This window comes from Gossypium arboreum, chromosome 8 (assembly GCF_025698485.1).
Source record: "Gossypium arboreum isolate Shixiya-1 chromosome 8, ASM2569848v2, whole genome shotgun sequence".
Classification (NCBI taxonomy): Eukaryota; Viridiplantae; Streptophyta; class Magnoliopsida; order Malvales; family Malvaceae; genus Gossypium; species Gossypium arboreum.
Window position 1 is genome coordinate 111921845 of NC_069077.1, and position 25160 is coordinate 111947004.

Below are 25160 nucleotides of genomic sequence, written 5' to 3' on the forward strand. Positions count from 1 at the left end.
CCCCCAAATAGATAGATTAAGTTATCTCGGTTTCAAAAATATCAAAATTACTAAAAGCAGGACAAGAAAACTTACCCAATTTTGCCAAGAAAGCTTGCTTTCTCTTTCTTAGGGTTTCCATGTATTATTTTGGGGAAGAAGATGATATAAATGATTTTTATTTCTATTTAATTAATTTATCACATTTAATAATTTTGATTTCCAATTTAGTCCTTAGCCTTTTTCTAATTTTCCATGGATGAATCATCCAAAAATATCTACTAAGTTTTTATTAATGGTCTAATTACCATATAAGGACCTCAAGTTTTGAATTCTATAGCTATTTAATTCTTATAGCTACTAGACTTCAACTTTTGCATTTTATGCGATTTAGTCATTTCCCTAATTAAACACATAATCGATAAATTTTTCATATTGAAATTTTTACATGACATTTCTAACATAAAAATTAATTTTATTTTTAGCTCAGTTTTGTGGTCCCAAAAATACTATTCCGATTTCGCCAAAATTGGGTTGTTACAACTCTCCCCCTTTAAAGAATTTTCGTCCTCGAAAATTTTACCAGTGAAAAGATTCAGACATTACTCTCTATAGTTTCCTCCAGTTCCTAAGTAGCTCCCTCTATATCATGTCATTGTCAGAAACTTTTACTAAAGCTACCTTTTTATTTCTCAGCTTTTCTCTCCAAGTACCATAATTTCAATCAGTCTCTTACTGTAAGTCATGTCAGGCTGAATTTAACATTTATCAAAGTAATAATAGATGATGGGTCTAATCGGTACTGTCATAACACATATACTCATAAAAACATTATGAATTTTGTAGAACTCTAATAATAATACCAATCAATATGCAACAGGTCCAATTCTTTTCAATAATCTTATATATCCCGATAAACCACAGACTTAATTTGCCTTTACGACCAAACCGAGGAACTTTCTTCCATGGCAAAACTTTCAAAATTATTTTGTCGCCAATCTGAAACCCCATTTCTTTTCATTTTTAGATTCACATTGGATTTCAGACGATTAAATACTGCTTTTAAATAGTCTCAGATCCCTTTCATTTTTCTTCGGTTTCAACAAATCAAACCAACTACATTTATCTTTTCTCACTGAACTCAGTCCAAAAACTGGAGTTTTACACTTGTGACCATATAAAACCTCATACGGTAAAATTTTGTACTTGACTGTTAATTGTTACTATATACGAATTCAACTAACAACAAATATTTCTTTTTCATTTGCCTTTGAATTCTAAAATACAACACCGAAACATATCTTCAAAAATTTGAATCATATGTTCAAATTAATCTTCCGTCTAAAAATGAAATACGGTGCTAAAGTGTAACTGTATACCCAGAGTTCCTTGTAACTTGTTTCAAAATCTGAATATAAACTATAGATCTCTATTAGAAATAACAGAAACTGGCACATCATATAATCTGACAATCTAAAAAACAAATAATCCGGGCAATCTATCAAGTGAAAAATCCATTCATGCCAGAATAAAATGTATAGACTTCATCAAACAATTAAATTACTCAAATAGTATTGTAACTCACCTAACCCTTATCCGACACCAGAATAGGGTTACAAGGCATTACCAGACAAAACATTACATTCTCAAACATTTATGCATTCAATATTATAAACCATTCACATACATTCAAACTATCCCTTATAAGGTTCTACGATACCTTAAAACATGCTTAAGAGTGGTTTGGGACTAAACCATCACATATAAAAAATTTCTGAATACTTAGAAAATTTACACAAAAGCATAAGTCACACGCCCATGTGAACAGGTCGTGTGAGGCACCAGACACACCCGGGGCACAGGCCGTGTAAAAATAGAGCATACATACTAACATGTACCATACGGTCGAGGACACGCTCGTGTGCCAAGCCGTGTGAAATCTAAGGGGGTTACTGACTTGGGTCACATGGCTGACCACACGCCTATGTACCAGCCGTGTGCCACACATGGCCAGTAGACACTCCCATGCGTCTAAGTTGTGTCAAAACTGTAGTGTATATTGACTTTAAATCAAAGGGTACCCCATAGGACACAAGGCCATGTAACATGACCATGTGTCGCACATGGCTGAGACACACACCCGTGTCTCTATCCGTGTGGACAAAAATAGACTATTTGCAAAGCCAATTTGCCACCCTAATCACAAGCACACATAGCAACCAATATAACTCCATTTCAATACATCTTTAAGCAACCAAAACATGCCAATTCGTGCTCATAACATACCATCTATTCATAACCATTCAACCACTCAATTCCATATTCAAAATATATCAAAACAATGTATAATAATCACCACCATTTATCTCATTTCCAAATGCATTAATTCATCAACCTATCATCTATTTCAAATCACTTTATATACTATATGGTCATATCAAATCAAACTATATATGCTAGCTTTCAAGCATAAGCACATCAATTGACAACTAATAAAAATAACCAACTCATAATCACACTAAATAAGCCAACATATAAGGCATTATATACATCATATAATTAACTTATCCAAACACATAACTTAAGCCAACTTAAATGGTCAAAATTTACACCAACATTTACAAGCCAAATCTCATGGCTAAAATCACAACTCAAAACATATCAATATGAAACTAGCCTATACATGCCATATACCAATACATACAAAACTTCCAAAAATACCAACGAGATGATCGATAGTGCGATGACGTATTCCTGACGATTCCCGAGTCCGAGCTAGCTTTGGTAATCTATAAAACATGGAAAGAACACTCAAAGTAAGCTTTAAAAGCTTAGTAAGCCATATACAAATAAAGCTATCATATAAATCACCACATTTCTATTACTAGGCCAAGTACAAGTAAACATATATATATACACAAACCTTTCTCTTTGAATACATTTTCATTTTCTCATGTAATTCATCAATTACTTCACTTTTCATTACTCGTACTAACTTCATATGTACCTGAGTCGTTTAACTTATCAACACATTCTTCTTGACTTGTCTTTGCCCATTGAACCATTCAGAATTGTTAAGGATACTCAGAAATCATATAAGCTCGTACAATGCCATATCCCACATATGGTCTTACATGTTATCACATATTGATGCCACTGTCCCAGAAAAAGTTTTACACATAATCAATTAATGATGCCAATGTCCCAGACATGGTCTTACATGTAATTGCATCTAGAAAACCTAATGTCATGACATTCGTATCCTATATTATTCCTAACGTCTGTATAGAACTTTCGGATATCTTAACTCTGTCGATTCTTGTTCGTAGTTGCTCGTTCATACTTATTGCAATTCAATGAGAAATAATACATATCTTATTCAATTTAAAAGCATGCATTTGCATATGAACTTACCTCGTAGTCGAAATAAACAGACAGGGTCGACTATTCGATAACTTTCGTTTTCCCTCAATCTAAATTTGATTTCTTCAGTTCTTGATCTATATACATTCAAAATTTACCCTTTTATTCATCAAAACATTCAATTTCATCCACAAATACATATTTAGACATTTTTACACTTCAGCCCTAAACTTTCACATTTTAACATTTTAGTCTTTATTTCACAAAAAACAAAATATTCATAATTTCCTTATACACCTTGGCCGAATATTCCCTTAGTTCATATAAGCCTATATCTTTCATTTATTTTTCATTTTGACCCCTCAATTTACACTTTTCTCGATTTAATCTCTAATTGACATTTTTACTCAAAATCAGTTTACAAAACATGTAAAACTATCAACAATTATTCATTTTCCATCATCAAACATTCAAGAGCTCAAGCACTCATCAATGACACTTCACAAAATCATCAACAATTTTAGAAATTAGGGTACGGGCTAGCTAGTACACGAAGCAATGATCACAAAAACGTAGAAATAATCAAAAATCGAGCAAAGAACATACCTCAATCAAGATAAACTATGGTCGAACCCTTAAAGCTCCCAAAACCCTTATTTTCTTTTGTTTTTTGGTTGGAATGAAAAAGATGAACAAATTTTTAACTTTGTTTTTATTAAATTATGTTTTATTTAACTAATTACCAAAATGTCCTTATTTAATATCATTTAAAATCACATAATGGATGGCTATTCATGTCAATATCCACTACCAATGGTCTAATTACAACATAAGGACCTTTCATTTAATAAGCCATAGCAATTAGACACCTTTATCACTTAGAATGCAACTTTTGCATTTTACGCGATTAAGTCCTTTTTCTCAAATTGAGCTATTAAACGATAAAATTAGCTCACGAAATTTTCACATATACGAATTCACATGCTGTAAATACATAAATAATATTAAAATAATTTTATGACCTTGAATTTTTGGTTTCAAAATCACTTTCTAATTTAGCTAAAACCAGGCTGTTACAAGTATCTTTCTTTTTCATAGACAGGGAGAATCCTTATATAAAAATCATAGTAACTTTGTCCCATTTCCATTTCGGTATTTTCACTGGCTATAACCATCTTGAAAGTATCCTCTCTATCTTGCTGATACATCCATCATTTAAATATAGCTTTAGAAATACCACCTTTCATTCTGGGCTACCAGTACATCTTTTTCAAATCATTGTGCATCTTATCATTTCCCAGATAAATAGACATAGTACCACTATGATCATTCATGTAAAATTTCTATAAAAGTTCCAACTTCTTCAATACACAAGCTTTATCTCGAAATAATAGACAATCATCAAATTTAAATATGCTATCTTGATTCAATAATTATTTCATTCTGTACCCGTTTAACTCACAACTCATCACAGATTTGCGATAGAAACATCAACTTAGCTTTAAGCTCAGCTAAAATTATTCTTTCATCAGACAATAGCAATCGAGTAGTTATTGCTCATAAAGAAAACAAAGAATTTTCTACTCAAAATATCAGCAACTATATTTACTTTTCCTGAATGATAATCAATTACCAAATCAGGGTCTTCCAATAATTCAAACTATCTACTATGTGTCATATTCAAATCATTCTATACCATCGGGTGTTTTAAAATTTATGATCAGTATATATATATGATATTTTCAACATACAGATATTGTTACCAAATTCTCAATGCAAATACAATAATTGTCAATCCAAGATTGTAACACCCCTTACCCGTATTCGACGTCGGAACAGGGTACGAGGTATTACCGGATTTATCACACAAACTATCATACAATTCTGAGTCATCAATTTGCATCCAAGTTAAACCCATTCATATTCAATCACAATGTCCCTATTTCAAGCCTACGAGGCCCAAAACACGCTTTGGGAGTTGTTCGGGACTAAACCAAGAACTTTAGAAAATTCTACAAGACTTAGAAATTTTTTCACTAAACAAGGATGACACGCCCGTGTGGGCAGACAGTGTGGTCACACACGCCCATGTCCCAACCCTGAGTAACTCCTATTTGTCACCCAAGAACAAATTGAAAACACATGGCCAAGTCACACGCCCGTGTGCTAGGCCGTGTGGTAGATTTAAAAACTATGATTTTTCATAAAATAGGTGAAGACTTCACACGCCCATGCCTGAGGCCATGTCATCCACATGGCAGAGACACACGCCCATGTCTCTACCCGTGTGTTCAATTTTGAGCTTTCTATTTTGCAAAAATTAGGGTACAGGGGACACATGGCCTGAACACATACCCATGGGGCAGACCGTGTGTCACACACAGCCTAGACACATGCCCTTATGCCTACCCATGTGGACAAAAATAAGGCTATTTACCAAGCCATTTTGCCACCCTTTGATGCACACACCTACACAACACAACATAACACCAATTCAAGCATTTACATACAACCAAATCAACCACAACCAAGACATCAACACATCATTCCCATGCTACCATCAATCATACACAAACATCACATACTTATCAGCCCAAATCAAGTAAAAGCCCCCATCCATGAAAGACATCATCATATAAATTGCTTATATCAATAGTAGCAAATTTCAAATCGCCTTATATAAAATGAACTTTCAACCAATAATAGCCAACACATTTGGCCAAATCAACTATGACATAAAACAAAATGGCCAAGTCCCCTATACATGCCATAACTCAAAATGTTGAAATCATTGGTACCAAAATAATTGTTGATAGTGTGAGTGGATCTCCGACAGTCTCTGATCCCCGAGCTAGCTCAGTGACACTATAAAATAAGGGAAAGGTAGGGTAGTAAGCTATAAAGCTTTGTAAGTTCCTATGCAAATAATAAGCATCATAACCACACATTTAACATACATTTAACATAATGAAAGTTTGCATGAATGTTATTAAATTCTTATAGCCATAACTTACTCATTCACAACCTTACCAAGAGTACATCACATATCGAGCTCATTACATATGAGTTTTACGTACATACTTTTACCAACTTGCAACATAATCATAGTCTTTCACAACTTGACATTCCCGTTAAACACTCAAAATATTAACAGATACTCGAAAATCTTGCACCAAAAAGCCATATATGTAGCCAAAGCTACCTCACACCTCATATTACATATAGACTCATTCTCGAGCTATTTACGGGTCTACTCACACAAGCTATCAGTCAGGACGTAGCTACACAGTGCTGCTCACACAAGCTGTCAGGTATCTGCAACATATGCCAGTATACCTAGCCACTGGTAGGACGTACAAGACCAGCACCCAAATCACATACACATATGGGTTCTTAGTAACATGTCACTCGTATCCTATTCAATTTCTAAGGCTCAATCTGGAATTCTTGCTTGTCGAAAATTTATCGAATACATCCAAGGATTTAATCACAATTCATAAAATATTAGAGCATTTAAAACATAAATGTAATAATGCATTATTTACATACGAACTTACCTCGGTACAAAAATAGTAAAATTGGACCTAATTGTCAAACACTTTGTTTTCCCCCGATCTAGGTCTGAACCTCGTTTTTCTTTATTTATAATAACAAATTTAACTTATTTAATATACACATTGTTCAATTCATTCCAAAAATCATATTATGATAAAATTACATTTTTGCCCCTAATATTTCACATTTTTCCAGTTTAGTCTCTATTCTCGTAAAAAGAAATGTATCCAATTTCTTCAAAAGCCAAGCCTAGCCGAACCATTTTCATACTCATTCCAGCCCACATTTTCCACTTAATCACACTTTTACTACTTATTTTATAACTTTTACAAATAGGTCCTTTTTTACATTTTTACCGAAAATCACTTAGCAAAAGTTGTTTTCTAACAACAAACATGTATTTTCTACCATTAGCCATCAAAATACACACATGTCTAGCATGGGTCAAACCTAGACCTTAATCATACCTCAAATTAGTTCTAGAAATAGGTAGATCAAGTTACAACGACTTCAAAAATGTAAAGGGCATTAAAAACGGGGCAAGAACAGACTTACAATCGAGCTTGGAAGATGAACAAACCCTAGCTATGTCCTCCTTAGGGATTATTGGCCATGGGAGAGAAGATGGAAAAGGATTTTGGCTTGATTTTTGCTTTTTAATTCATTTAATTACCAATTGACCAAAATGCCCTTTTCTTAAAACTTTAAAATTTCTCTTACCTCATGTCCATTTTTGTTCACTAACTTAACAAATGGTCTAATTACAATCTAAGGACCTCTAATTTAAAATTTCATAGCAAGTAGACACCTCTAGCTTCTAGAACTCAAGTTTTACACTATTTGCAATTTAGTCTTTTTTGCTAAATTGATTGCTCAAACGTTAAAATTTTTGAATGAAATTTTCACAAAATCATTCCATAAAATTGTAGACCATAAAAATATAGTATAAGTAAATCTTTCTACATCAGATTTGTGGTCTCGAAACCACTTTTTCGACTAGACTCAAAATCGGGCTGTTACAACTCTCCCCCCTTTAGCGATTTTCGTTCCCAAAAATTTTACCAGAAGGTTTGCATACTATTTTCTCATAGCTTCCTCAGGTTCCCACATAGCCTTTTTGACCCCATGTCGTTGCCATAAAACTTTCACTAGGGCTATACTTTTATTTCTCAACTATTTAACTTGCTAAGCTAAAATCTTGATCGATTCTTCACCATACATCATATCCGGCCGAATCTCAATCTCTATTGGAGAAATCACATGTGAGGATCTGATCGATAACGGTGCAATATAGACACATGAAACACATTATGAATCCTTTCCAACTCTGCCGTTAAATCTAACTGATATGCTACTGCCCTATTCTTTCAATAACCTCATACGGCCCAATGAAACATGGACTTAACTTGCTTTTAAGGACAAATCTCAAGATCTTCTTCCATGGAGACACTTTCAGAAATACTTTATCACCAATCTGAAATTCGATTTCTTTTCTTTCAAATATACGTAGGACTTTTGTCGATCTAAAGCGGCTTTCAAGCAATTACGGATTACCTTTACTTTTTCTTCGATTTCTCTAACCAAATCAACCCCATGAATCTGTCTCTCACTAAGCTCTGTCCAATACAATGGAGTTTGACACTTGTGGCCATACAATGCCTCATACAGTGCCACCTTTATACTCGACTAAAAACTGTTGTTATAAGCAAATTCAACCAATGGTAGATATTTCTCCCAACTACCTTCGAATTCTAGAACACAACATCAGAGCATATCTTCAAGAATCTGGATCACTCTTTCAGATTGATTGTCAGTTTACAGATAAAAAGCGGTACTAAAATTTAACTTTGTACCCAAAGCCTTTTGTAATTTCTTCCAAAATCTCAAAGTAAACATCAGATCTCTATCTGAAATAATAGAAATAGGCACTCCGTGCAATCTTACAATCTCTAAAATATATAATTTAGCTAACTTATCAAGTGAGTAGTCAGTACTTACCAGAATAAAATGAGTTGGTTTTGTCAATCTATCAACAACAACCCAGACAGTAACTTTCTTTTTTAGAGTCAAAGGTAAACCCGTCACGAAGTCCATCGTAATTCTATCCCATTTCCACTCGGGTACCTTCATTGGCTGAAGTAAACCCGAAGGTACTTGGTGTTCAACTTTTACTTGTTGGCATATCAAACATCTCAAAACAAACTCCAAAATATCTCGTTCAGGGTTTAGGGTTCCTGTAACACCCCAAACCCGGTAAGAAAGTTTGGCTCGAATCTGGCGTGTCACATTTAAGTGTTTTTCGAAAACCATGTTTCCATTAAAAACCTTTCTTAATAATTAAAAACTTATACCCTTTTTAAACCTTGTTAGAAAACCTCAGCTGAATAACATTCTTAACAACTTTGTAAAAATCCTGGCAGTTACGAAAGCTTAATTTAAAAACAATTGCGGTTACGTGATGTTTTGAACAACAGTGGTTGCTATGGAAAACCGTGTTCTAATACTAGCAATTATAAGAACAATAAATAAAATTCCAAATTTAAAATCCAGAAAATTGCAACGACTTTACTACAACCCACATAAAACATTTAAAAGTAGTAATCAAAATTGTAACATAAACAGTGTGTGTGGCTTCCTCCGAGCCCCTCGCAGCCCCGATCCGTCAAGGCTGAAAATTACCTGAAAGGTTAATAAATGGGGTGAGTTTACGAAAACTCAGTGTGAAATCCCCTACTATAAAAGGAACAGTCAGTCATATAAAAGAATTAAAAGTCTGGCCCCAGCCTTACTTACAGTTTCAATACCAATTGGGCCTTAGCCCATTTTAACAGACAGTACCATATGGCCTTTAACCCATTACAGAATAAGAAACATTATCAGAACTAGAATCGTAATCGTAAGCGTAATCGTAATTAGGTGACGTAATCAAAATCGAATCGATGTCGTAATGTAATTAAAATAAGAACCAGTATCAGGTAACAAAATAAAAAATCAGAATGTGAATGCAATCCCAACCCAATCCAGCCTATAACCAACCGCTACACTCCACTTGTACTAGCCCTACACTCCATGTGGGGAATAGCTCAACCCACCCAGCCCTACACTCCACAGTTGCAACGTTGCTGCTCAGTTATCAGATATTGTGACAGAGTCACCAGATACAGATATTGTGGCAGAGCCACCAGAACAGATATTTGTGGCATAGCCACTAGAAACAGATAATATGGCAAAGCCACTTAACAGAATACGTGGCATAAAGCCATCGATAACTGCATTATGTTAGGAACATAGCCATCAATTAGAGTAACATAAGCGGCACATGTACTCTAGGTAAATGTGATCGACACGTAGTCGTCAATAACCATATATTGGCACATAGCCTTAGGCAAATACGTTTGGCACACGTACCATAATCAAAGTTGGCACAGAGCCATATGTAGGTTGACACAAAGCCATAATCAGAAGGCTTTAAGCCATCGGTAGCTGTATCATGTTAGGCACATAGCCATCAGCGACGGTAATATAGTCGGCACACAGCCTCGGGTAAATATGATCGGCACTCAGCCATTGATCGGTCTATAGTTGTCTTGGGCGACCCGTGTGACCTTAACAAATCAGTATGAATATACGGCTCTTAAGCCTTCGGTGGATCCACAGTCGTCAAGCAACCATGCGATCCTAACAGATCAGATCTTTCTCTGTACAAAATCCCAACCCATGCAACATGTCATGTATGCAGAATGTCATGCCCATATTTGAATCAAACAATCACAGTCAAGTCATTCATATACCAATATATATTCACAATCAAATTCGTCAACCACACAGTCCAAGTTAGTCACTTAGCCACAAGGGCAAAATAGTCATTGAACACTTTAGGGGCAAAATGGTAATTTTACCCCACAAGGTATCTCGGTAATTCCACCCTACAGGGGTATTTTAGTAATTCTACCCTACAGGGGTATCTCGGTAATTCTACCCTACAGGGGTATTGCGATAATTCTACCCTACAGGGGTATTTGGTAATTCTACCCTACTGGGGTATTTGGTAATTCTACCTACTGTGGGTATTGCGGTAATTCTACCCTGTGGGTATTGCGATAATTCTACCCTACGGGGTATTTGGTAATTCTACCCCACGTGGGTATTTGGTAATTCTACCCCACAGTGGGTATTGCAGTAATTCTACCCTACTGTGGGTATTGCGATAATTCTACCCTGTGGGTATTGCGATAATTCTACCCTACAGGAGGTATTAGGTAATTCTACCCCACAGCGATTTGGTAATTCTACCCTACAGGGTATTGGGTAATTCTACCTACGAGGGTATTGCAAGAATTCTACCCTACAAGGGTATTGCAATAATTCTACCCTACAGGGGTATTGCGGTAATTCTACCCTACAGGGGTATTGCGGTAATTCTACCATACAGGGGTATTTCGGTAATTCTACCCTACAAGGGTATTTCGATATTTCTACCCTGCAAGGGTATTTCGGTAATTGTAAATTGAGGGTAAAATGGTAATTCTATAAATTAGGGGTACTTTGGTAATTTTACAAGTCGAGGGTATTTCAATAATTTTACAGGTCAAAGGTATTTCAGTAATTTCACAAATCAGGGGTATTTTGGTAATTTTACAAACTAGTGCTATTTTGGTAATTTTACAAACCAGGGGTATTTTGGTAATTTTACAAACCATGGGTATTTTGGTAATTTTACAAACCAGGGGTATGTTGGTGATTTTATAAACCAAGGGTATTCTAGTAATTTTACAAACCAAGGGTATTTTGGTAATTTTGTAAACGAAGGGTATTTTGGTAATTTTACAAACCAGGGGTATTTTGGTGATTTTATAAACCAAGGGTATTTTAGTAATTTTAAAAACCAGGGGTATTTTGGTAATTTGGTAAACTAAAGTATTTTAAACAGGGATAACAATACGAATGGGCCTAAAGCCCTTTCTCGGCCCAAATGGGCCCACACGCTCGTGTGGCCCTTTTAGCCCAAATCTAGCCACACATATAAGATTCACCTAGCCTAGTCCAATATTTACTACACAATCAAACAACTTATCCAATTGGGCCCGTAGGCCCATTGGGCCCACATGGCCCCTTTCGACCCATCGCGGCCCGAAGTAGCCATCTTACAGCTAGAGTGACGAGAAATACACACCTGATTGGAGACTGGAGTTAATCCATGCTCCGAGCACTCTTACCCGCGCCCAACCCAAACGAGCACGCCATAAAGCGAAAGGGATCAACCAAGAAAGGTACCTTTACTCTCCTCATGGTTCTCTATATTTAAAGCCACCAGATCCACTCTTATGTTAGCTTCCGATGTGGGATCCCTCCATCATCGAGTTTAAATTCAACACCAACTCTTGCCGCCCCCTGTTAGCAAAATAAATGCTCTTTGCTTGCCATGGGATTCGAACCCATGCCTCCCCTTAAATGCTCCACACGCTACTTGCCACTAAGCCACAAGGCTTTTTTTGTCACAATTTCTCCAACAATATTCTTAAGGCCTACCTACTACACCCAGGGTTTAATTCACCTTAAACCAAAATTTTTGCTAGAGTCCAGGTTTGAACCCAGGACTTCTCCAACACTTCTCAGCACACTTAACCACTAAAACAAGCCTTCAACTACGAAATTTTCACGCACAACAGAATATTATAAGTTGCCTTCAACCGCTCCCATGCTCAAGGCCTAAAACTTCTAGGCCCAAATTCAGGATGTTACAGTTCCACTGTTTCGACTAGACTCAAAATTGGGCTGTTACAAATATCATTGGGTAATTCTTTTCCTGTAGCTTTATCTGGCTGGAAGTATAGACCATTACTTTACCTTTCTTCATCAAAATACAATCTAATCCATTCAATGATGTGTCGCTGTGATAATAAATTCCTTAACCAATTCAAGCTGAACCAAAACTGATGCTTCGATCATCAGCGTTTCCAACTGATCAAAACTTTACTAACATTTTTCAGTCCATTCAAATCTTACATCTTTCTGTAATATCCATATCATTGATGTAGCTATCATAGAAAACACTTTCATAAAAATTAAAAAGGATATCGAAGCTTTAAATTATTTTGAGGTTACAATCATCAAAAAGGTTAAAACCATAATACTATAATAAATCTGAAGTTTCCACAATATAAATGGAACAATACCTCAACCTCAATAATATTTTTCAAATAAAAGAGGAAAAAAAAGGGTGGCTCTAATATCACCTAGTGCAATAATACAGTTTCTATAGTCTGTGTTCTGTATTACCAAATTCCCATGCTCAAGTCAGAATTCATAACAGTAGTAAGTATAGTTACCATTGACCAATGAATATCTTTCACAGATAAACCATGTTTGAATAATAAAGAGATTGATGATATTTCAGACAAAATTCAAAAGAGTAATATCATGCATACTCAGTAGAAACAACTGTGACAAAGAAAATATAATTTTGCATATTCGTAATTCAAGGCTTCAATCGGTAGAAGTAGAAAATGATATCATATGAAACTTATCATCCAATCTTATATCAATCATGATGAATTAGAAAGCCCAAGTAAGATAGAGCAAAACCGCTCATGAATCAACCAGACTTACAGTAATTCTGTCTAATATAATTAGCTAGTTTTCAAATATGATAAATATTGCATCTGAACATGAACAATTTCATATGCCTCTGAGAATATTAGAACTTATAGAGTACCTAGAAGATATTGTTGTAATATCCCTGATTATAACAGTTGTATTCAAATATCTGTGCAATTTCATCACTATTCCACTAACTAATAAAGTCATCAATAATCTTACATTATTCAGTTCACTGAAAGAATCAATTCAAAAGAATTTTTGGCTAACTCGTTCTGTAAATATCATATCTGGATAAGTCATTTACTCATGAATAACTTCTTCCTTAACAATGCCATCACATATTCAGAATAATCCTCAAAAAAATCTAATATCTCTTTTAATACCGACTTTACTTATTAACCCATTCTCTATTTTGACTACATTATTAATCATTCAGCCTTTGAACCATTCTTTCACACTTATGAACTTAATCAATATAAATCTTGCGAATTTCATTGTATAAAACTGTATTGGTGAGGGGGTGGAGATCGTAAAGCCACAAAACTTAACTTTCATAAATACACACATATCACTTAACATTTATCATTAAAATGCCCATTATAAAATATTTATTCCATACCTTTATGAGTCCTGTTTCATCATTAGTAACATTTTTACTCAAGGACGTGAGCATCACTTTCAGCAGTATCAGAATTAGCTCGGTTGAGAAGCATCTCTGTCTATTTGTAAAATAATTTTCATCAGAGTCGGGAGATATCACACTATCATAGGTGTTATAATGGCATGTATTTCTAGACTCCATATATGATATGTTCAGTCTGAAAACTGAACTGTAGCTTTGATACCACTAAATGTAACACCCCTAACCCATATCCGTCGCCGAAGCAGAGTTACGGAACGTTACCAAAAACTTCCAAAACATTTGTAAATATTTCCAGTCAATTTTATTCATTTTCTAAAATTATTCATAACATCCCTGAAATAGACCCTCGAGGCCCAATATGAACATTAAATTAGATTCAGGACTTCATCGAGAACCCTAAGAATTTTTGTGAAATTTAAAAAAAATTTCCAAGTTACAAAGCTCACACGCCTGTGTGACCCTAGGACACGTCCATGCTATAGGCCATGTTCAACCCCGTGTAACTCTCTGACTTGTGCACACGACCATGCCACACCCCATATGCTAGGCTATGTGGTTAATTAAATTCTTTTGAAATTAGAGGCAGGTTTCACACGGCTAGGACACACGCCCGTGTTCTAGGCCGTGTAGCACACACGGCTGAGACACACACCCGTGTCTTTGCCTGTGTGCTCAATTTTGAGCATTCTATTTTCTCAAATTTAAGATGCAGGGACACACGGCCTAATTGCACGCCTATGTACCAAGCCATGTGTCTACCCGTGTGGACAAAATAAAGCCACTTCTAGCTTCATTTCTCACCCAAAATTTTTACCAAATTCCTGCACCAACTTACATCCAATTACCCACCAATCCAAGCATTGAATTCAAGCAATTTATAACATCTAACATGATATATTGTTACATGCATTCTTGCTTTTAATCTTATCTTTTATAAGCAAACTCATTTAAACTTTCTCAATCAATCAATAATAAACATTTATGTTATCTCCATAAAATAAACTTAAATACATAATCAGTATGTCCATATAGATGAATCTCATGTTTAGTTGTTAAATTAGAGAATATATAATGTTTTGTTTTATGGCTTTTTGGTGGAACTCTAAATATTATAATGGTATGAAAATTGAATTGAAAGATCAAATTGAGTAGAATGCAGGAAGTGAGTAATATTGTTTGATGATAAATTGACAGATAAGACCATGATTGGACCATGGCAAAGTATGGAATGTAAGGCCATAGCTGGGCTATGGCATTCTAGTGAAAAGACCATAATTGGGTTATGGCATTGTGATACGTGTAAGACCCTAGCAAGGCCATGGAAAAATATGTGTAAGGCCATAGTTGGACAATGGTGTCAAGTTAACGACATACTCAAACCCATAAGACGTTCTCTAATTTGACGAATGTTGGTAAGTAAAATTGAAGCTATGTGTTGGAATTTACTTAGATAATAATATTGAGCTCGAGTAAGTAATTTCATTGTTTAAGATTATGGATGATAGAAAACATTTGTAAAATGAATAAGTGTGATAATTTGCTTGGAGTAAGCTATGTGATTATGATGATATGACATTAATGATGAATTTTAAGTCATATGTGTGTATTTATGAGAATCAAGTTAGAGACTTTACGACCTCACCCCTTTACCAGAGTTGCTTTATGATAAGAGTTCGCGAGAATTATGTTGAATACATTCATAAATGGGAACTAAAGATTTTGGTGATGAAATAATTAGTAAAGCTTACAGAGATGAAAATAGTTTAGAAAGTGAAAACAGTTTTGAAAAAGATATCAGATTGTTGTAGAGATTATTCAGATTATGCAATGATATGGTTAAAAGAAGAAGTTAGTCTTGGCTAATTGACTTATTCAGATATGATATCTAAAATACGTATTTACCGAAATCTCTCCCGAAATGATTTTTGTTAGTGAATGGAATAATACGGGGTTTATGATGACAGAATTAGTCAGAGAAATGGTAATTGAGTTACAGTTGAAATGAATATGATGATCTTTTCTAGGTATTCTATGTATTCCTTATTCTCAGAAATATGTGTGTGATTGTTCAGTTTCTGATGGAATTCTTATCGTATGAGTATACTGGCTGACTATAATGTTATATGAAAGTACTGATGGTCTCTTTGATTTATAATCGGCATTTTCTTATTTCTTTGGGATTCTATTCTATTATGTTCGGAATAAAGTTGATGACGAAACTTATGTGAGACTATTCTTCTTTATCTACTGGATGATGTTTTGTCTTATATGCATATATAGAAAGTGTATTACCTTTGCTATGATGGAAATTCTAGAGCGTGTAAGCATTGTTTTCTTCTGGTTTTCTCTGAGGAATCATCAGGATCTTTATTATTTTCTTATGAGTTATGTTATTGGATTTCTGGTATGGCATCACATCTTGGATTTCTGTATGTCGGTTCTTCTCTCATTTTTATTTTGTGAATTATCAATCATGGCTCATCTTTAAAGTGTGTCCTTTGGTTTGTGATAATTGTGTCTATCATGATTGTAATTCTGAATCGATCACAAGAATGTATGTAACACCCCAAACCCGAGACCATCGCCGGTGTCGGACACGAGGGGTTAACGAGCCAAGTCCTCTTAAAGCACCGACCAATTTGGCATTTCCAGCCAGGCTGGAAAACTGCGTCACTGTCGCTTTAAAAATCATATCTCGAGTTTCAAAACTCGGAAACTGATTCCGTAAATTTTTCCCGAATTTAGACTCATATATCCTCCCGTGGATTTATTTCTAGAATTTTTGGTTAGGCCAATTGGTACAGTTTATTAGTTAAAGTCACCCATGTTACAGAGGTCAACTACACTGACCCTCGCTCGTTACAACTTGAATATCTCTCTGTACAGGGCTTTAATACTGGTGTCGTTTGTTTCTAATGAAACTAGACTCAAAACGAAATCTGCACATATAGGGCATGACTCCTAATTCATTCTGGATAATTTATAGTAAATTTTCAAAGTCGAGACAGGGGACCCAGAAATCGTTCTGGCCCTGTCTCACGAGAACTTTAATATCTCTTGGTACACTGTTCATATGATCATTTCGTTACTTTCATATGAAAATAGACTCGTCAAGGTTCGTTTACATAACTTATTCACTATTTAATACCAATCCTACAAATTTTGGCGATTTTTCAAATCCGCACCACTGCTGCTACCAGCATCTATTTTCAAGGTAAACTTTACCTATCTTGTGGTTTCCATGGGCCAACTAAAATTTTGACATACATAGGTCCACATATGATCATATTTAGCCATTCCAATGGCTGATCAAGTGACCAACACTCTCATTCCAAACCATAATCACATCATGAAACCAAATATAATTACAAAGCACAAATGGTCAAATTCCATCCTCCACTTTTACGAACCATTTTCGCATGGCCGCATACATATACATCACAAAGAACTTAAAAACAATCGAGGGTAGTCCTATACATGCCATATCCAAAGTTTAACTAAAAGAGTACCAAAAAAAGGGGGTTTGATAGTGTGGATGACTTCACTTCAATGATCCCGAATCCGATCGCTAACGAGCAAAATCTATAAAACAGAGAGCCAAAGCAACGGGGTAAGCATTTTTATGCTTAGTAAGTCTCAAGCAATGAAATCGGCTTTAACTAAAGCATTACATTCACATAGCCAATTGAATCATTTCATTAATACACATTCACATAATCATACTTACTTCACACTTCATCATTATATCCATTCACAAGATATCAACCAATTCAAGAGCTGAAAATTCGTTAGTCGATTGAACGAATATTATTCAAACGTATTGACTTTTCCAATGCACATGTAAACATACCTTATCCTTTGGGCCTTTCGAGCGTACTAATTAAATTTATTACAGCAACCAACGCTCACCTTCAGCCCAAGCTTCTTCGGAATACAACCGGATATAACCACACGCACGAATGCCTTCGGGTCTTAGCCCGGATATAACGACTTGCACAAATGCCTTCGGGTATTAGCCCGGATATAACAACTTGCACGAATGCCTTCGGGTCTTAGCCCGGATGTAGTCACTAGCACAATTGCCTTCGGGTCTTAACCCGGATATAAATACTAGCATAAATGTCTTCGGGACTTAGCCCGGGTATCATTCAATTGCTCATGCACACATACATCAATAATCATTACACATCCATGTTTCGTTTTCGTTACTAGGGCTCAAACACAAACATATCACTAGCATAATCGCCTTCGGGACTTAGCCCGGGTATCATTCAAATACTCATACACACATATATCAATAATCATTACACATCCATATTTCATTTCACATAATTCAAGTAGGGTCATTTCTTGAAGACTTACTTCGGATGTTGTCGAACGGCTTCAACGGCTATTCGATCACTTTTTCTTTCCCCTTATCCAATTGTGGCCCTCTAAGCTCTTGAGCTTTATGTTAACAAATAAATTGATTTAGTCGTTTGAATATCAAAGGGGAATCCAAGGTACTTAGCCCTTATAAGGCCGCACACACTTACATCTACATACTTGAGCTCAATAATTATAACATAGCATCAAGCACTCATATGGCCGATTATACTTAGTCATACTTGCACCAAATCAACAATAAATTTCAAGGTTTTTCACACCATATATGTACTAGGCCGAATGTACATGGAGATTTCACAAACATTCTTCAACAATTCCTTCTTTAAACAAACATATTTATCATTTATTTCATAACCAAATCATCATGTGCAAACATATATACACATATAGGTGCAAGGCCGAATTTCAAGGTGTTCATAACCATTCAAAACAAAAATTTTAACTATCATGCAAGAAGCATAAACCATGCTCATGAGCATACCATGGCCGAATACATCACACACCACACCCTTTCAATTTTTGGTCATGGTTAAACAAAGGACTCAATGCCCTACTCAAGAATACTAAAAGAAATTTCAAGAGTAGTCAATCCATCATTACATGCATCATCAACAAGCTTCACTTTTAGCATGCAATGGCTTTAACACAATATCAACTTTGGCCAAATACCATTTCCATGGCATAACAAGGATTTGAACCATGGCTAACATGAACATCAACTTAGCAACTAAAACATGCATGAATCTCATGACACAACCTCATACATACCTTAATCTTGATGCAAGTTTAGCCAAATCTCCTTCTAGATCTCTTCTAAACAAAGAAAATGAAGCAAAAATCTCTTCTTCCTCTTAGAAATTTCGGCCAAAGGAAGGAGGGAAAAGATGAACAAATTTTTTTTTGTTTTTCTTTCTTACCTACACGGCAATGGGGTGGGGATGCTACACTCACACACATTATTTTTTTGTTTCTCTTCCCACATCTTAATTATTAATCATTTCTCTCATCATCCATTAACAAAACATGTTTCAACATGTTTTCTTTGCCCATAAACCATGTCATGGCCGCCACTAAGCTTCCTTTGGGGAAATTTGACATGCAAATCCTTTATTTTTGCATGCATGATCAACTAGTCATCACACATCTTCCCATCATACTTTCAAAGTTTACTACTAGGTCCTTTCTAGTGAAATTTACCTTTATAACTCTAAATCAAAACATCAAAAATGTCACACATGAATACACACATATTATAGGCATCAAAATAAATTTTAAATTATTTTTATGCCTCGGTTTTGTGGTCCCGAAACCACATTCTGACTAGGGTCAATTTTGGGCTGTCACAACTCTCCCCCACTTAAGAAATTTTCGTCCCCGAAAATCTTACTGGTAAATAGGGTTGGGTATCGCTCTTTCATAGAGTTCTCGGTTTCCCAAGTAGCTTCTTCTATCCCGTGTTTGAGGCATAACACTTTCACTAGCGGAACCCGCTTGTTTCGCAACTCTTTCACTTCACGTGCTAGGATACGAATCGGTTCTTCCTCATAACTCATATTGGCTTGAATTTCAACCTCTGATGGACTAATCACGTGCGATGGATCAGATCTATAGCGTCGAAGCATCGAGACATGAAAGACGTCGTGAATCTTTTCGAGTTCAGGGGGCAAAATCAAACGATATGCAACTGGACCGACTCGCTCGGATATCTCATATGGCCCAATAAACCTCGGGCTCAACTTGCCCTTACGGCCGAATCTGAGTATCTTTTTCCAAGGCGAAACCTTGAGAAACACTTTATCTCCCACCTGATGCTCGATGTCTTTACGCTTCAAATCCGCACGACTTTCGACGATCGGAGGCTATCTTGAGACTTTCACGGATTACTTTCACTTTCATTCAAAGCATCTCTAATCAAATCCACCGAAAATTTTGCTTTCACCAAGCTCGGTCCAAAACAATGGTGTACGGCATTTACGATCGTACAAAGCCTCGTAGGGTGCCATCTTAATACTTGATTGAAAACTATTGTTGTGCGAATTCAATCAAAGGCAAATATCGTTCCCATGAACCATCGAACTCGAGGATGCAACATCTTAACATATCCTCAAGTATCTGAATTATCCGCTCGGATTGACCATCGGTTTGGGGTGAAAGGCGGTCTTGAAATGTAGCTTGGTACCCAAAGCTTCTTGCAACTTCTTCCAAAATCGCGAGGTAAATCTCGGATCTCTATCCGACACGATGGAAATAGGCACCCGTGTAATCTCACAATCGAGAAACGCATGATTCGGCTAGTTTGTCCATTGAAAAGTCTGTACGTACGGGGACAAAGCGAGCCAACTTAGTCAATCTATCTACAACGACCCAAATCGCATCCTTCTTACTCACTGACAGTGGCAGTCCGGATACGAAGTCCATTGTGACTCGATCCTATTTCTACTCGGGTATCGTGATCGGCTGAAGTAATCCTAAAGGCACTTGATGTTCCGCTTTCACTTGTTGACATATTAAACACCTCGAAACAAAGTTGGAGATGTCTCGTTTCATACCATGCCACCAAAATCGACGTTTCAAATCGTTGTACATCTTCGTACTCCCCGGGTGGATTGCTATTCGGCTACAATGGGCTTCGTTCAGAATTATCGAAATAAGTTCCGAATTCTTTGGAACACACAGACGACTCCTGAACCTCAAACAATCGTCATCATCGATCTGAAACTCCGATTCCTTGTTCGGAACACACTCATCCCGTTTTGCAACCAACTTATCGTCGACTTTCTGAGCTTCACGAATTTGATGTATCAATAATGGTTTGGCTTTCAATTCAGCTACTAACACATTGTCGGATCGAACGGACAAGTGCACATTCATCGGTCGTAGAGCGAATAATGATTTACGACTTAAGGCATCCGCAACCACATTCGCCTTTCCGGGTGATAGTCAATGACCACTCATAATCCTTTAACAGCTCGAGCCAACGTCTTTGTCGCAGATTTAAGTCTCTTTGAGTCATCAAATATTTGAGACTTTGTGATCCGAATACACATGGCACTTCTCACCAAATAAGTAATGTCGCCATATCTTTAAGGCGAATACGATGGCGACCAATTCGAGATCATGGGTCGGATAATTTTTCTCATGTGGCTTTAATTGCCTCGACGACAGGCCACAACTCGACCTTCTTGCATCAATACGCAACCTAACCCAAGTAGGAGGCGTCACTATAGATGACAAACTCTTTGCCGATTCGGGTTGCACTAGAATTGGGGCTTCGATCAAATAAGTTTTCAGTTGATCGAAACTTTTCGACATTTCTCCGTCCATTCGAACTTAACATCCTTTTGGAGTAAGCCGTCATTGGCGTGGCTATCGTTGAGAAACCTTTACAAATCGTCGATAATAACCTAAGCAAGCCCCAAAAGCTCGAACCTCGGTAATATTTCTGAGGCTTCCAGTTAAGTATGGCTGAAATTTTGTTCGGTCGACTCGAATACCCGATCTGAGATACCACATGCCCCAAGAAGCTAACCTCTCTTAACCGTAACTCACACTTCTTGAACTTAGCATATAATTGCTTATCCGTAAAATTTGCAGACTAACCTCGGTGTTCAGATGTTCGGTCTCATTTCTTGAATAGACCAAGATGTCATCAATGAACACGACTACGAACCGATCCAAATATGGTGCGAAGATCCGATTCATCAAATCCATAAATACCGCAGGGCATTAGTAAGCCCAAACGGCATCACTAGGAACTCGTAGTGACCATATCTCGCTCAAGGCGTCTTGGGTACGTCCGAATCTCGAATTCGCAATTGATAATAGCCCAATCTCAAATCTATTTTCGAGAACACCGAGGCTCCTTCAGTTGATCGAACAAGTCATCGATCTGTGATAACGGATATTTGTTCTTTATCGTCGCTTTATTAAGTCGACGATAGTCGATGCTGACCTCATGGTTCCATCCTTCTTTTCACAAACAACACTAGTGCACCCTAAGGTGAAAAACTCGGGCGAGCAAAACCTCTATCCACCAATTCTTGCAACTGAGCTTTCAACTCCTTTAATTCGTTGGTGCCATACGATACGGAGCTATCGAAATTGGAGTGGTACCGGTACCAATTCGATGCCAAACTCTATTTCCGAACAGGTAAACCCGCAATTCTTGAGGAAAACATCCGGTATTCACAAACCATCGCACAGATTCGGGTTTCTTTTCGACTCCTTGTCATCGAGCACATACGCAAGGTACGCTTTGCTCCTTTTCTTACATATTTCGGGCCAACATTGCGATATTACGGTGGCAACCCCTTTAAGTCCGTAGACTCAACCCGAATTATCTCGTTATTCGCGCACCTCAAATTGATAGTCTTGCTTTTGCAATTTACAACCGCATCGTGCATGGTCAACCAATCCAAACCAAGAATAACGTCGAATTAGGCCGAACGGCAAAAGCATCAAGTCTACCGAAAAACAAGAACCTCGGAATACTAGGGGACTTTTCTTACACACTTTGTTGACAAGCACGTAATGACCCAAGGGGTTTGACACCCGAATCACAAACTCAGTAGACTCAATAGGCAAAGTCTTACTGGATGCTAAGGTTTCACATATATAAGAATGAGTAGAACCAGGGTTAATCAAAGCAATCACATTAGTATCGAAAAGAGTGAAAGTACCGGTAATGACATCCGGTGAGGCAAAGATCCTCGCGTCTTGGCAGATGGCATAAGTCCTAGCAGAGCACGAGCCTCGGGTCTTGTTGTAGCATCTCTCGACCCTCTCGACCGCCACTAGCATTTCCGTATTTTGGATGGCCTACCTCGGCGATGGTAGCACCGGGTTTCCACTTTGACTTACATTTTGTTCAAGTAACCTCGGGCAATCCTTGATAAAGTGGTCGGCCGATCCACACTTATAGCAGAGCGATCACGGAACCTCTGACTCCCCGAATGCCATTTGCCACAATGCGAGACACTCGCTCTCTCTCAACGATCATTTCCACCATCGGCGATCAAGTGACTCGTGTGGTCACGGGGTCGATCGCGATCTCATCTAGAAAAGCCCGGCGCCTCTAGATCGGCTCACATCATCTCGAAATCTCTTCGATGCTGTTGAAGAGACTTTCCGAGGACCTTTTCAAATTCTCCGGTTCCCACATCAACTTTTTGTTTCTCCTTTCTAAGCTCTTCACTTTACAAGCTCGCTCAACAAGTACTACGAACTCTCGTATTTCGAGAATGCCAACGAACATCCTTATATCATCATTCAGCCCATCCTCAAGCGTTTACATAATAGCTTCGGACGAAACACATTCTTGAGCGTATCTCATCGAGTCTAACAAATTTTCGTCAGAGTCGAGAACGGACATAGAGCCTTGCTTAAGATCAAGAAATTCCTTTCGCTTTTGGTTGATGAATCTCTGACTGATATACTTTTTTCGGAACTCGGTTTGGAAGAACTCCCAAGTTACTTGCTCTCTAGGCACAACCGAAGTTAGAGTACTCCACCAATAGTAGGTGGAATCGCGTAGCAAGGAGATAGTACACTTTAAGCATTCATCGGGTGTACAAGATAGCTCATCGAGCACCCGGATAGTGTTGTCCAACCAAAATTCAGCTTGCTCGGCATCGTTGCTATCCGTAGCTTTAAATTCAGTAGCCCCATGTTTACGAATTCTGTTGACTGGGGGCTTGCTTGACCTTATTTGGTCAATTACCGGAGGTATTGTAGGTGCGGGGGTTGCATTAGTCGGGAATGGAGGTTGTGGAACAGCCGTGTTAGTTCGAATGTATTGGTTGAACCAATCAGTCATCACACTATAAAAGGCTTGCTTAGCCTCATCATTTGGATTGCTAGCCATAGGTTGAGAGTCTGCCGGTGCTGTCCCTTGCGCGGGAGTAGGCGCCACACTCTCCACATCATCAGCTATTGCTCGGTTGGGATCGGGATCCATTGCTATAAACAAACACAAATTCAAATTGTCAGAAATCACCACACTATCAATTCATCACTTAATGGCATGTATAGCTAGACCCCAAACATATCACGGTAGTCCTAGAATCGACTAAACCGTAGCTCTGATACCAATAAAATTGTAACACCCCGAACCCGAGACCATCGTCGGTGTCAGACACGAGGGGTTAACGAGCCAAGTCCTCTTAAAGCACCGACCAATTTGGCATTTCCAGACAGGCTGGAAAACTGCGTCACTGTCGCTTTAAAAATCATATCTCGAGTTTCAAAACTCAGAAACTGATTCCATAAATTTTCCCCGAATTTAGACTCAGATATCCTTCCATGGATTTATTTCTAGAATTTTTGGTCAGGCCAATTGGTACAGTTTATTAGTTAAATTCACCCATGTTACAGAGGTCGACTACACTGACCCTCACTCATTACAACTTGAATATCTCTCTGTACAAGGATTTAATACTGGTGCCGTTTGTTTTTAATGAAACTAGACTCAAAAAGGAATCTGCACATATATGGCATGACTCCTAATTCATTCTGGATAATTTATAGAAAATTTTCAAAGTCGTGACAGGGGACCCAGAAACCGTTCTGGCCCTGTCTCACGAGAACTTTAATATCTCTTGGTACACTGTTCATATGATTGTTTTGTTACTTTCAT